Source organism: Trachemys scripta, chromosome 4 (assembly GCF_013100865.1).
Source record: "Trachemys scripta elegans isolate TJP31775 chromosome 4, CAS_Tse_1.0, whole genome shotgun sequence".
NCBI classification, from domain to species: Eukaryota; Metazoa; Chordata; order Testudines; family Emydidae; genus Trachemys; species Trachemys scripta.
The window spans coordinates 9,714,691-9,730,102 of record NC_048301.1 but is presented as its reverse complement, the minus strand read 5'-3'; the positions used below and the strand labels follow the sequence as shown (position 1 = coordinate 9,730,102).

At 43.1% G+C, this 15,412-nt stretch overlaps 1 long non-coding RNA gene across 1 annotated transcript; it reads left to right on the top strand.

The window, feature by feature from the left end:
• Positions 1–4,112: 4,112 nt before the first annotated feature.
• On the top strand, positions 4,113–10,553 carry LOC117877305. Its single transcript, XR_004645680.1, has 3 exons — positions 4,113–4,251; positions 8,748–8,844; positions 9,493–10,553. It is a non-coding gene; the product is annotated as an uncharacterized LOC117877305 (long non-coding RNA).
• The last annotated feature ends 4,859 nt before the right edge of the window (positions 10,554–15,412 follow it).

The following is a 15,412-nucleotide window of genomic DNA, read 5'->3' as shown; positions in this document are numbered from 1 at the left end:
GTTTAATTCTAGATGGAGACAGGATCTGGTCCAAGAGGTGAATATAGCTGAACTGCTCAGTAATAGTGACCATAAAGTTATTAAATTTAACATCCTTTTAGGGGCAAAAATGTCAAAGAAACCCACCACAGTAGTATTCAACTTCCAAAAGAGGAATTACACAAAAATGGGAAAGCTAGTAAATAGAAATTAAAAGTAACAGTCACAAGTGTGAAATGCCTGCAAGCTGCGTGGAAATTTTTTTTAAATATAATAGAGGCTCAAATTAAATGTATATCCCAAATAAAAAAAATACATTAAGAGGACCAAAAAAAAAAAAATGCCACCACGGCTAAACAAAAGAGTAAGAGAAGTGGTTAGAGACAAAAAGACATCCTTTAAAAATTGGAAGTCAACTCCTACTGAGGAAAACAGAAAGGAACATAAACTCTGGCAGGTCAAGTGAAAAAATATAATTAGACAGGCCAAAAAAGAATTTGAAGAGCAACTACTAAAAGACATAAAAACTAACAGCAGCATTTTTTAAAGTACATCGCAAGCAGGAAGCCTGCCAAACAGTCGGTGGGGCCGCTGGATGATTGAATTGCTAAAGGAGCACTCAAAGAAGACAAGCTGTCACGGTGCCTCCATGGGTCACAACTGAGAATACCAAATTCAGGACAAACTGCTGAGAAATAGGGCAGATACACCCCAAAACTGGTGGTTATTCTCCCATAAGATATACCAAACAAGCAACAAAAGTAAACTTCTGTTTCACCACACTGGCTAATAAGAAGTCAGAAAAGCAGTTTCTGTAGGCATTCCAGTCTTTGTACCACCACCAAAAACACTAGACTTAATGATAAGAAGTTATTTACAACCAATTTAATCAAACAAAAGGGTTCTTCTGATCCCAAAGGACCAGCCACACACCCAGGTCAATATATAACTCAGATCTTATCCAATAATCATGGTGTTGCCAATCCTTTAGTATCTAAAATCTAAAGGTTTATTGAAAGAAAGAAAGAAAGAAAGAAAGAAAGAAAGAAAGAAAGAAAGAAAGGTGAGAGTTAAATTTGGCTAAAGGAATCAAATACATACAATAATTGCAAAATTCTTGGTTCAGGCTTGTAGCAGTGATGGAATAAACTGCTGGCTTGTTAAGTCTCTGATTGCTTCCAAATCACTGGAAGGTCCTCAATCCCTTGGTTAGAATGATCAAGCGTAGTATCAGTTCATAGTCCAGAGGTTTGAGCTGGAAAGAGGCAAAATGGAGATGTTTCCAGGGCCTTTTATAGCTTCTGCCAAGTGAAGGGAATCCCATTGTTCTTACTGTGAAAAATTACAGGTAACAAGATGGTATTTGGAGTCATATGGACAAGTCACATGTCCATGCATGATTTTGGTTAGTCATAGCAGAAACCATTAAGTGTACATAGGCGTCTCCCATGGTTCATTGTGCGTTAAGTGTTTCTTGATGAGCCATTTAACTTGAATAGTCCCTTCAAGCTGTGCAGGCTAAATACTGTGTGGGTGTTACCACAGGAGCAAACATTTGAAATACCGGTAGACAGTTAATATTCATAACTTCAGATACAAAAATTATATATGCATACAAATAGCATAATCGCATTCAGCAAATCATAGCCTGTTCATAGACACCTTCCTTGACTTTGTAAAGATTTGTTGCAATTACTGTATATAACAGTGGTAGCATCAATGAGCTACATGCTCATATTTTAATCAGATAATGTCACACCAGGCCATTGTGGAGAAGCTAAGGCTCATGTCTACACTACAGAGTTAAGTTAACTTAGGTTATGTCGATGATCATAAATCACTTAAATAACATTGGTTGTGCATGTCCACGCAACGCTCCTTGTGTCGGCAGAGCATTTTATAGTCATTGTTCTTGCATCAGGAGAAAGAGCATGCATGGTGGGTAGCTATCCCACTATGCAACTCGCCACCCTCTGCTACTGGGTACTCTGGGAACGGATCGTGGTGCATCATGGGGACGTGCTCACCATCCCATGATGCAGTTCTTTCCGTCCCATAATTCCATGGGATTCCTATTTTGTTGTGTCGTTTTTCAACAGCCCTTGTAAACTGTGCACCCCCATTTCTGCTTGATAGTATGGATTCTGAGCTGCTGGCCAGTCTGGTGATGAACGTTAGGAATGCACTGCAGCTGGTCCTGGCAGTATTTCAGGACTGGGAATGGCTGAGCCATTACAAACATTGACTCTATCTCCCCTTGTAAGTATTCTCACACTTATTATCAAACTGTCTGTACTGGGCTAGCTTGATTATCACTTCAAAAGTTTATTTTCTCTTACTTAATTGGCCTCTCAGAGTTGGTAAGACAACTCCCACCTGTTTATGCTCTCTGTATGTGTGTATATATATCTCCTCAATATATGTTCCATTCTATATGCATCCGAAGAAGTGGGCTGTAGTCCACGAAAGCTTATGCTCTAATAAATTTGTTAGTCTCTAAGGTGCCACAAGTACTCCTGTTCTTCTTTTTGTAAAACAGAGAGTGAATTGGTGGTGTCTGCCATGAAAACAAATAATTCAGGATTGCTGCTGGCATTCACGGAACAGCTTGCCACAGTGGACTGTCAGTACTGGGCTCGGGAAACAAGCACTGAGTGGCGGGATTGCATTGTGATGGATGTATGGGATGACAAGAAGTGGTTGCAGAACTTTTGGATGTGCAAATCCACCTTCCCGGAACTGTGTGCTGAGCGTGCCCCAACACTCTGGTGCAAGGACACCAGAATGAGAGCTGCCCTCATTTTGGACAGGGTCGGATTAACGCAGAGGCTTTAGGGGCTGCAGCCCAGGGCCTAGGGCTAAGGGGGCCCCCGCAAAAATAAATCCATAATTATATACAATTCAGTGCTCATCAACCTGTCGATCGCAATCGACTTGTCGATCCTGGAGCCTCTGCCAGTTGATCGCGATCTCCAAGCCACTAAAAGTCCAGCAGCGGAGCAGGGCTCAGGCAGGCTGCCTGCATATCGTGGCCCCACACCGCTCCCGGAAGCGGCTGGCTGCTGGCACATCTCTGCGGCCCCTGGGGCATGGGAGGCGGCTCAGCACGCTGCCTCCACCCCCACCACTGTCCCTGCAGTGGGGGCAGCACTTGTGGGGGTGGACACGCGCAAGCAGCACATGGAGACATGGACGCACAGAGACGTGCCAGCAGCCGGTCGCTTCCGGGAGTGATGTGGGGCCATGACATGCAGGCTGGCATCTTGCCTGAGCCCTGCTGCACCACGAGCCAGGAACCACCTGTGATAAGCACCTCCCAGGCAGAGCCTGCACCTCACACCCCCTCCTGCACCCCAACCCCCTGCCCCGGGTCAGAATCCCCTCCTGCACCAAACTCCCTCCCATTGCCTGCACCTCTCACCCTCTCCTGCACCCCAACATTCTGCTCCAGCCTGGAGCCCCCTCCTGTACCCAAACTCTCTCCCAGAAAGAAACTAATATAACAGCTCTTCTAAGGTAAGAAGTAGGCTATTTTGAATTAACGTAACTATATTCTACATGTTTTAAGACTGAAATGTAACCACAGAACAGCTTTATGTTAATTAAAAGGCAAGTTTAGTACAGCTGTCGTGCAGGGACTTGGTGCGGGACGTGATGTCATGGGTTGGGACTTGGCACGGGATGTGAGGCCACGGGGCCGTGACGCGCTGCTGTCGTGCAGGGATGTGGCGCGGGACCTCATGTCACGGGGCTGTGATGCGGTGCTGTCGCGCAGGGATTTGGTGCAGGACGGGATGCCACGGGGCCGTGATGTGCTGCTGTCGTGGCGGGACTTGGCGTGGGATGTGATGCCATGGGGCTGTGCTGCTGTCACACAGGAACTCGTGTTGGACACGATGCCATGGCCCTGTCACAGGTCGCTGTGCTTTCACAAAGCTCCTCTGTCCACAGCCACTGGGCCCAGAAGGCCCTAGAGGGGTTAGCGTGGGACCAACCCCACCCTGCACGTGCCCTGCCCAGCCTTGGCCCCGCCCGCAGCTCTCTCCCCGCCCCCTGAGCCCGGGAGCACCGGCTCAACGCTCCACCAGGGGGGCGTGAACCTTCCCGCGTCCCGTAGCCGGGTGAAGACCGCAGTCCGCTCCGGCCGGCCTCGCTGATTGGCTCCGGAGCTGCCCGGCGCAGGCGCACTAGAGCCAGTCGCCGGGAGGAGGTCGGCGGCGCTTTCGTTCTTAAAGCGCGAGCGGAAGGGGCCGGGGCGGCTGCTGCAAAATGGTGAGTGGCGCCGCCGGAGGCAGCGGTGCCCGCCCGGCCCTGGGAGCTGCCGGCGGCGGGAGGGGCTGCCGATCCCCCGGCCCGGGATACGGCGCCGGACCCCGCCTCGCCCGCGGAGGGGGTGGATGAGGCCGCTCGCAGCTGCCCTGGCTTGGGCACCCTTCGCCCCCCGCTCCATCCCCTTCCGTGGCAGCCCCAGCGGCCGAGCCCCAGGAGGTTGGCTGGGGCCCAAGCGGCCACCCCCAGGGCCCGTCCTGGGCAGGGCTGCGAACCCGCGTGTAACTCAGGGCGACACCCGCCTAACGTGGCTGGGGATGTAGAAAGCGGGCGGCAGAAGCCCGTGAATCCCAGCGCTGGTTGAACCCGGGACACGCTGGACGGAGCTCTTAGCCCTGCCTGTAGCTGTTTCCATGGCTTCACAGCGGCTCAGCAGACAGGGGAGGCTTGGGATTGATGTGGGGGGGAGGGGTGCTGGAAGAGTTGTGTGTATTTGTGCTGCCGTGAGGGTCGGTGTGTGCTTGGGGCTATTATGGGTGCTGGTTGTGTTCTGTTGTGTGGCTGGCTGTGGTGCTTCATAATGATCTGCACAGGTGATGAGTCAAGGGGGTGCTCTGCCCTTAGGGGCTAGGTGTGTTTGGGGCTCTATGTGTGCTAGTTGTGTTGATTTGTGTCTGGATTTTGGGGGGGGGAGTTGAAAATTCATGTTCATGCACACAGGTGGCGAGTGCTGCAGTGAGGGGCTAGGTGTATTTAGTGTTATTGTGTGGGTTGTGTTGGTGCTGAGAGGGTTGTGTGGGTGGTGAATGAGACGTGTGTGTTTGGAGTCATTGTGTGTGTGTGCTAGTCTTTGAAGAACTGTGGCAGCTGGGCCAAGTAAGCCACCATCTGTGCAGTCTCCCTCATAGAATCAATGACATTGTTTTATGCAAATTAGCCGTAGAGTCAGGGTGGTGGTTGGCTGAATTGCCTGATATCACAGTGGTCTAGGAGTCTTGGTAGGTAGTAGATAAATAAATGCCTTGCAGTGGGTGTAATTTATAAAGTCAAAATGGTAGAGAGTTTATAAATTACTGCAAATCCCACTAATGATATTTGGAACAAAAAGCTCTCCGCCATGCTTGTAGCTGTTTCCATTGCTTCATGCTGACTCAACACACATTCTAGGCTTCAGAGTGACAATCTTGGAATCTTGTTGTATAGAGGGAGCAAAAATTATACCTGAAACCAAATGGACAAGGTCTGAAGGGAACAGGAAAGGCGGAATCCTGCAGGTGTGGTCTCTAGAGTCACTGCTAGTGTATCACTGTTTTTCCACATGCTTCCCTTTGAGTTTGCTACTTTGTAATAACTTTTGTTAGGTGGAGGTGTGACAGGGGAGAAACAGTTCTAAAATGATACTGGTGTATGGAAACAAGATTGTAAACCGAGGGCTTGTCTACACTGGCAATTAACAGTGCTGCAACTTTCTTGCTCAGGGGTTTGAAAAAACATCCCCCTGGGCGCTGCAAGTTGCAGCGCAGTAAAGCACCAGTGTAAACAGTGCCCCAGTGCTGGGAGCCACGCCCCTTGTTGAGGTGGGGTGGTGTTTGTTTGTTTGTTTTTTGTTTTAAGAGCACTGGGAGAGCTCTCTCTCAGCACTGCGCCGGGACCACACAATAGGGTGACCAGATGTCCCATTTTTATAGGGCCAGTCCTGATTTTTGGGGCTTTTTCTTATATAGGCACCTATTACCCCCCCACCCCGTCCTGATTTTTTACACTTGCTATCTGGTCACCCTACCACACAAGGCACGTTCAAGCACCTTAGCATTGCCAGTGTAGACTAGCCCTAAAGTAGTTATGATCTTGCATGACTCCTGAGCAAGCTGCATCCTCTTTTTCTTGAAGTAGAGCTCAGAAAAGTCACACAATGAGAAGTTCTTCTAGCTCTGCAGTAACTGAAGATAAATGCTTCAGTTGAAACATGCATTTCTCAGCTTCTTGCTTATACTTGGTGTGTTGCTAGAAAGTGATCATTTGTGGCTGTGTGTGTGTCTCTGTGGGGACGAGGGATATGAAAACAGTGTGACTAACTCTTAACAGGTTTCCATCCTGCCTTCCTACAGATGTTGCAATATGAAAAAATGTCTGTGTAAACAGTTTGAAAAGTCACTCTTCTGTGATCAGTTGGGAGGAGGGCAGCTGGCTAAGCTATCAGTTTTGGAAGAATTTAAAGTGTGGTTCTAGCCAGAAAAAGGACTTGGTAAAAAAAAAAAAAATGGCACTCCCTTACTTAGCAGATTTGCTCTCTCTGCGTAGTCAGTCATACATCTGCTGGCTTTAGTGAAAGCATATTTATTTATGTATTTATGTTTACCTCTGGTGCTGGAGAGCCAGCATAGCCAATAGGGAGTGAACTGGATTATGTTCCTCATGTAAACACAAAAGAATTGTTTGTTTAATTCTATTTACAGGGCTAATTTGAGCCACCTGTGGAACCCCAGGGTATTGCGCAAGTGGTTTGGTCGGCAGTACTTTCTTTGCTATTTATTGGAGAGAAAAGAACTTAGATAGTCTCTCATCCCAAAATGAGTTTGTGGAGCTGGCAGTTGGAAGAAATGTCTTGCTTTCAGAATGGAAACACTTGATGTGCAGTATCCTTTAGAAACAATTCACATGGATCACCATGCAATATTTAATCACTTTCAGAGTAGAACCACACTACTATGACAGCAGATGTAGATGCTAATACTAGCATGTGAGTGAGGATGATCCAAAATATAGTCTGGGGAAACAAGCACACAGCCATCATTCTCATCCTTGCAGCAGCCAGGAGCCTGAGAAAGAGTAGAGTAGTAGAGTGCCATCCCAGCAGACTCATAGGTGGAGGAAGTCGTCTCCATTCCAGCAGTCATAGGGAGCAAACTCAAGACACCTTTCCAGAGGCTGATGACGATGGAGTCCAAGATCTAGAGTCTAGAAACAGCAAGAGAATGCTTGGATGAGGTTTGCCCTTGCTCGTTTTTTAGTGAGGAAACCCTCCTCTCTCCAATATTGGCCTCTAGTAAGGTGTCTGGTAAACTGCTCGAGGCCTGAGTTTAAAGACTAAATTTCTTCTGATCACTAAACTAGTGATGATTTTTTACCGAATGATTCATTTAGTGGCTGCCTTCAATAATTTTAGAATTGTTGACTTGTATTTAAAGATAGGTTTTAAATAACCTACCCCAGCAGGAAAGTTCAGGCATGTCTGAGTACTTGCAGGGAAACATTCGTGAGACTTCCTCTCCCTAACTAATTCTTGACAAATTCCTCTTTATGGAGGAAGCTATCTGTAAACTAAGATAAGTGGACTAGGACTTTGGTGTAGTTGCATATGGGTTCAGAACCTTACTTCAGTAAGGTTTCTAAACTCTAATTTATTCCTTTAAGACTTGCTCTTCATAACATGATCATTTAGCTTTATGTATGGATTTTGTTAGCCCTGATTTCTCAGGAGTGAGTGTATAAAGGAAACTCCTATGTATGGTGGTTACAGTAGTATAATTGAGCTAAAGATGGTGAACTAATTTTTCTTCCTTCTGCTTGGCAACGGTGTTCTGATATGCTTGGCATTCAGTCAAAGCTACCTATGGTGACAGAACATTTGCTGAGCGGTGGAGCTGACTGTTACAACAAGACATGCGAGGGAGTGTGTATAAAGAATGATGCAGGAAATGGGCAGTGGTCAGTGTGGTGCAATTACAAATTATATGTAAAATGGTTTATAACTTAGAGGGCTAGCTGTGAAGGAACTGATCACTTTCTTTCCTACCTTTAACAGGATAATTTTTCTAATACTTCATTTTAGATTTCACTAACTCTAAGTTTTCAAAAAAGTGACTTTTAAATATAATAGTAGGAAAAGTGCACACTTTTCTCATTTAATATAGTTTGTTAAACACTTTGCGTGTAGGCAAAATTTGAAGGTTCAGAGTTCTGCTTTCATACCTAGCACAACAGGGCCCTGATTGGGGCCTCTAGATGCTATTGAAATATTAACTGCTCTTATTACTTTAAATATTCACATTGCTGTACTGGCATTAGTGTATTAAATCTGTATTTAATAGGGTGTCTTATTTCAGGACTAAACTTGCAAAATCAGTTGCATATCTGATTCATTATTTTAACGTGTAAGTTGTAGAAACAGGATCGCTTGATAAGGTAAAAGTATAGAAATTTTCTGACTTCAGGAATCAAGAATAAATATGTAAAGACATTTGGTCCATATTTTTCTGATATTTAACTTTCCTTTTTTGGCCCAGTATGGAAAGATAAGACAAGATTTGTTTCTTGTGTACCACAAGTCCATTTTTCACTGTGTTTAATGCTTATGTTGTCCTCTTTTGTCTTTTAATACTTATGTTGTCTTTTTTTTGTACATCTGGATTTTATGCACGTTCTGAATCTTCAACGAACTTCATGTAGTCCTATAATTTTGGGAGGATTTTTGTTAACGGCAATTCTTTTTTCTGTAGAGCGAATCTCTGGTGGTTTGTGATGTTGCTGAAGATCTGGTGGAAAAGTTGAGAAAATTCCGGTTTCGCAAAGAAACCAACAATGCTGCCATTATAAGTAAGCTAAAATCATTGCCAACAAAAGCTACAAGGTCTTACAGAAAATCTTTGATAATTCTTAGGCTGCTGCAGCGAAATGGCGTGGACGATGCTTCGGCTAGAACCCTAACTTTGCTATTTTCCCATTCCCTCTTAACCGTAGAACAACGTTATTTTATGGTCCAGAACTAAAGCTTTCAGAATAAAAGCTGTCACACTTGCTGTTAATAGACCTACTTGTGTGCTTAAACACTGCTTAAAATGGAAAAAGTCTACCACTGGCCGCACGAAGGTGGAGGATAAAGCCAATACTTGACCCTCTTAGGTGGGAGTATATTTGACATTCTTAAAGTAGGCTATTTCGAAATTGCTAGTTTTGTAACAAAGTCTGGGGGGAGAAGTCTTGACTGCACTGAAGTTAAAACGCCCACTGACTTCCGTGGGGCCAGAATTCCACTCCTTGATTGTTGTCAGAGGGGCCGGGGGAGAAGAGGAGGGAATGAAAGTACAAGATAATGCAGTAGGGGGGTTAAATCAAAAGCTGATGATTATATGCATGTAATTCTAGAAAAGTTGCAATTTTAACCTTTAATTAAAAAAAAAGGGTGTGTGTGGAGACTGCACCCGTATAGATGCCCAGTTCACCTATGTTCTGTTTTTATTCTAGTGAAGATTGACAAGGATAAGCAGCTGGTGGTACTGGAAGAGGAGCATGAGGTTTGTTAAATGAACTGTAAATAAGACTATCTTCAGCTTGCCATGTATTGTTGCTGCTGACGCACTGTCTTAGTGTCAAATTGTTCTCAAACTGTTGATCTCATTTGGGTTATGAACCTCCTTCAAATCTCTGGTTACTCTGCGGGTGGAGCATGATACGCTATTAATTGAGCTGTACGGGAGCAATTGTATGGCTGATTATCCAAACAAAATGGTTTAAGCTTTAAAATGTTAATTAAATGATATTTGAATAAAAATTATGCAAAAAGCATCTCTCTCCATTTGCTGGCTCGCTGGAAGAATTCTTGCTGAGCCTTTTGCTGACTTGCACTCTGGACTCTGCGTTGACCTGCCGTTAGTTAGACGTTAGGAATGTCTTAATCCCTGTAGACAGGTGGAATAATAACTTGATCTCAATCTGTAGTGTTGGCCTACACAGGGACAGCATGAAATCTTATGCAATGACTTGAAAAATAACTTTTACCCCTCTCCCAGAATGTTAAAAAATATAATATTTGAAGAGGAGAATATTGGCCACTATGATGGTGAGGCTTGTTCACTAGTCTGGGAACTGGTCTCTCAGAGATGGAGACCAAGGACTAGATTTCAGGATCAGTTTGTATTGCTGGTGGTAGCAAATCTTGCACACTCGTGTTCAGTAGCAGAAATTGAAATATGTGGTGAGTGCCAGTATATCTAAAACTAGAGTGGAGCCACAAAACATCAGTTTCTTAAACTGATAAGGACACAAACAGATTTTTTTTATATTAACATTAAATCTCTTATACAAAATTACTAAAGCAGTTTAGCAATCCGTTTACAGTGGAATCTTCCTATGACTGTTCCCATAGGATTGCTCTCAGTTAAATTGTAGAGATGTAACTGTAGATGTAGCAGTGTCTTACTCCCATTACCCTCCTGCTTACTCTAGCCCATATAGTGTGTAGGTCTGAGTTTCTCGATACTTTAAATGATTGCTTCTTGGAGCAGCTGGTATGGGAACCCACAAGGGGAGAGGCAACTCTCGATTTAATCCTGAGTGGAGCGCAGGAGCTGGTCCAAGAAGTAACTATAACAGGACTGCTTGGAAATATTGACCATAATATAATAACATTTAACATCCCTTTGGTCGGAAGAACACCTCAACAGCCCAACACTGTGGCATTTAATTTCAGAAAGGGGAACAATGCAAAAATGAAGGGGTTAGTTAAACAGAAATTAAAAGGTACAGTGACTAAAGTGAAATCCCTGCAAGCTGCATGGACACTTTTCAAGGACTCCATAATAGAGGCCCAACTTTAATGTATACCTCAAATTAAAAAACACAGTAAAAGAACTAAAAAAGAGCCACCATGGCTTAACAACCATGTAAAAGAAGCAGTGAGAGCTAAAAAGGCATCTTTTTAAAAAATGGAAGTCAAATCCTAGTGAGGTAAATAGAAAGGAACATAAACACTGCCTAATTAAGTGTAAAAATGTAATAAGAAAAACCAAAGAGGAGTTTCAAGAATGGCTAGCCAAAAACTCCAAAGGTAATAACAAAATGTTCTTTAAGTACATCAGAAGCAGGAAGCCTGCTAAACAACCAGTGGGGCCCCTGGACAATCGAGATACAAACGGAGCGCTCAAAGATGATAGTCATTGCGGAGAAACTAAATGGATTCTTTGCTTCAGTCTTCACGGCTGAGGATGTTAGGGAGATTCCCAAACCTGAGCTGGCTTTTGTAGGTGACAAATCTGAGGAACTGTCACAGATTGAAGTGTCACAAGAGGAGGTTTTGGAATTAATTGATAAACTTAACATTAACAAGTCACCGGGACCAGATGGCATTCACCCAAGAGTTCTGAAAACTCAAATGTGAAGTTGCGGAACTGTTAACTAAGGTTTGTAACCTGTCCTTTAAATTGGCTTCTGTACCCAATGACTGGAAGTTAGCTAATGTAACGCCAATATTTAAAAAGGGCTCTAGAGGTGATCCCGGCAATTACAGACCGGTAAGTCTAACGTCTGTACCAGGCAAATTAGTCGAAACAATAGTTAAGAATAAAATTGTCCGACACATAGAAAAACAAACTGTTGAGCAATAGTCAACATGGTTTCTGTAAGAGGAAATCGTGTCTTACTAATATATTAGAATTCTTTGAAGGGGTCAACAAACATGTGGACAAGGGGGATCCAGTGGACATAGTGTACTTAGATTTCCAGAAAGCCTTTGACAAGGTCCCTCACCAAAGGCTCTTATGTAAATTAAGCTGCCATGTGATAAAAGGGAAGGTCCTTTCATGGACTGAGAACTGGTTAAAAGACAGGGAACAAAGGGTAGGAATTCATGGTAAATTCTCAGAATGGAGAGGGGTAACTAGTGGTGTTCCCCAAGGGTCAGTCCTCGGACCGATCCTATTCAATTTATTCATAAATGATTTGGAGAAAGGGGTAAACAGTGAGGTGGCAAAGTTTGCAGATGATACTAAACTGCTCAAGATAGTTAAGACCAAAGCAGACTGTGAAGAACTTCAAAAAGATCTCCCAAAACTAAGTGATTGGGCAACAAAATGGCAAATGAAATTTAATGTGGACAACGTAAAGTAATGCACATTGGGAAAAATAACCCCAACTATACATACAATATGATGGGGGCTAATTTAGCTACAACAAGTCAGGAAAAAGATCTTGGAGTCATCGTGGATAGTTCTCTGAAAATGTCCACGCAGTGTGCAGAGGCGGTCAAAAAAGCAAACAGGATGTTAGGAATCATTAAAAAGGGGATAGAGAATAAGACTGAGAATATATTATTGCCCTTATATAAATCGATGGTACGACCTCATCTCGAATACTGCGTACAGATGTGGTCTCCTCATCTCAAAAAAGATATACTGGCACTAGAAAAGGTTCAGAAAAGGCAACTAAAATGATTAAGGGTTTGGAACGGGTCTCATATGAGGAGAGATTAAAGAGGCTAGGACTCCTCAGCTTGGAAAAGAGGAGACTAAGAGGGGATATGATAGAGGTATATAAAATCATGAGTGATGCGGAGAAAGTGGATAAGGAAAAGTTATTTACTTATTCCCATAATACAAGAACTAGGGGTCATCAAATGAAATTAATAGGCAGCAGGTTTAAAACAAATAAAAGGAAGTTCTTCTTCATGCAGCGCACAGTCAACTTGTGGAACTCCTTACCTGAGGAGGTTGTGAAGGCTAGGACTATAACAGAGTTTAAAAGAGAACTGGATAAATTCATGGTGGTTAAGTCCATTGATGGCTATTAGCCAGGATGGGTAAGAAATGGTGTCCCTAGGCTCTGTCTGTCAGAGGGTGGAGATGAATGGCAGGAGTGAGATCACTTGATCATTGCCTGTTAGGTTCACTCCCTCTGGGGCACCTGGCATTGGCCACTGTCAATAGAGAGGATACTGGGCTACATGGACCTTTGGTCTGACCTAGTACGGCCATTCTTATGTTCTTAATCACAAATATCTTTACCTGGGCTCTTCATTATTTTGGGGATATTAGATTGATGCTCAAGAAAAATGGTTAATTTGTGCATTTCTACAAGCTAGGAACCAGTTACATCAAATGGAACTGTTCTTCAATTCCTCGTTTCACCAGAAACTGGAACATGGGATTGATTGAAGTGACTGTTAGGTGGAATAACTTCAAGGTACTTGGTAAATGGGACACTTTTGTCAATTTTTGACATGATGAACATGTGTAGAACATCTCCTTTTTTCTGTATATCTGTTTTACTATTGGACTTCTCTCTTTCTTTTTGATTATAGCATGCTATTAAAATATTCTCTTGTGCTTTTAAAACCAATTAAATAAAGAAACGAGGTTTGTCTCCTATTAATAGGAATTAAAAACATGCTGTGTGTGACAGATCCATAGTACAGCAGCAAATGGGTGAAGCGTCACATACAACAAACTAATGCTTGAGAGAAAATACTTGGCAGTAATATTTGAAAACTCGGATGCCATTTATTGTCTTCAAAGTATAGAATTGGAAAATGTTATCTGTTATTGGATAGATTTGGTGCTTATGAAAGTGAGTTTTGCTTAGTTATAATTCAGAGGAAGTGCTGTGTGATCTCTCCCCCTCCCCCCCCCCGCACTCTGCCAATATACTGCAACAGGCTTGCCATACCAGTGCTGGGGTAAACCTCCCTTAAGATCAGACTATGAAACATGCTGACTTATGCCTGATTATATTATTATTTTATGATGTGGACAAATGCTTTCTAGGGATTTACAATGAAATCAACTAACATTGACATTTTCACTTGGGATTCAAACCAGGATTAAAATCCATGCATCTATAAGTAAAAGGATAATGCATTAAAGCTTATAGGCCTCTTCCTAGCCTCCATGCTGTGATCCTTAAACATTTGTTTAGTATATATTATATTTTTTGTGGTTTATACGAAGTATATACATGGAAATTTCTGAGAAATTAGTGTCAATTGTTGGGTGATCTGAGAAGTGAAATATATAAATGAAATGAGCATTGATTTGACCATTGTCCATAGAACTATTTTTGGAAATGTTTTCCCTATTGTCCTAGAAAGATAATCTTGACTGTAAGTAATCCTTCATTGAACAGATCCTAGTGGTATAACATTGCAGTTGGTTTACTTCCAGTTTTCCCTGCAAAATAATTAAATTTCAGTGACTTCCACAAATGTGTGTAAGTATTAAAGCTGATGAAACACATTCTTTTGAAGCAGGAACAATACTACTAATAAATATAAATTCAGTATATTGTTAACAGTCCCTACTGTATGTATTGCATATCTGTATTGCACATGCATTTTATGGTAAATGCCAGCAATAACATTAGCAACACTATTGCTTATTTGTGTGTAAAAATAAATACTTCCTCCTCTTCTTTTCCCCTTCATGTTTAGGCTAAGAGGGGGATACACATAGTCCAAAAATACCAACATCTGCTATTATAAAGTCATAGAACTTAAGACCAGAAGGGACCACTCTATCATCTACTCTGATCTCTTGTATATCACCGGCCACGGGGAGTGATAGGCCTTGTACTGACTGAGAGCTTGAAGGTGATAACAGCATGTCTCTTAACAGGACTTGGGAGGTTTCCTGTCTGAATAATATTGTAGGGTTACTGCCCAAAGCAATCTCTAAGATTGCAGGATTTGTTTCACGCAGGAAACAATGCAGCTAATGATGGTCTTTATGTCCCTGGGTCCTTTGCTCTAAACAAGGTAAATACACCACATTTCCTGTATATCTTTGCCCTGGAGGGGTTATGCTGCTGCTTCTCTTCATCTCCAGTTTAAGCCCTGTCTACACTTAGGGTGACCAGATGTCCTGATTTTGGGGTCTTTTTCTTATATAGGCTCCTATTACCCCCCTCACCCTGTCCTGATTTTTCACATTTGCTGTCTGGTCACCCTATCTACACTACAAAATTAAGTTGACCTAACTTACGTCAGCATGTAGCCACCACAGTAATTACATCACTTGTGCATGTCTACACTTTGCTCCTTGAGTTGGTGGTGTGCGTCCTCACCAGATGTGCTTGTGTTGATTGTACTGTCAGTGTGGGGTATTGAAGGACAGCTACTGAAAGCCTGTAGCAGTCAACATAAGCAACACAGCGTCTACACTGACACGATATCTACCTTGATTCTATGCCGCTTGTGGAGGTGAAGTTTTTAAGTAGGCGTAGTGGGGCATTTGTCGGTGGAAGTTAAATTTAAGTGTAGACACTGCCAATTAGGTCAATGCAAGGCAGCTTATGTTGACCTAACTCTGTATTGTAGACCAGGCCTAAAACTTCTTATTCCCCTACATCACTACATACAATAGCCCTGCATGCATCCACTGTTGCTTCACCTCCTGTT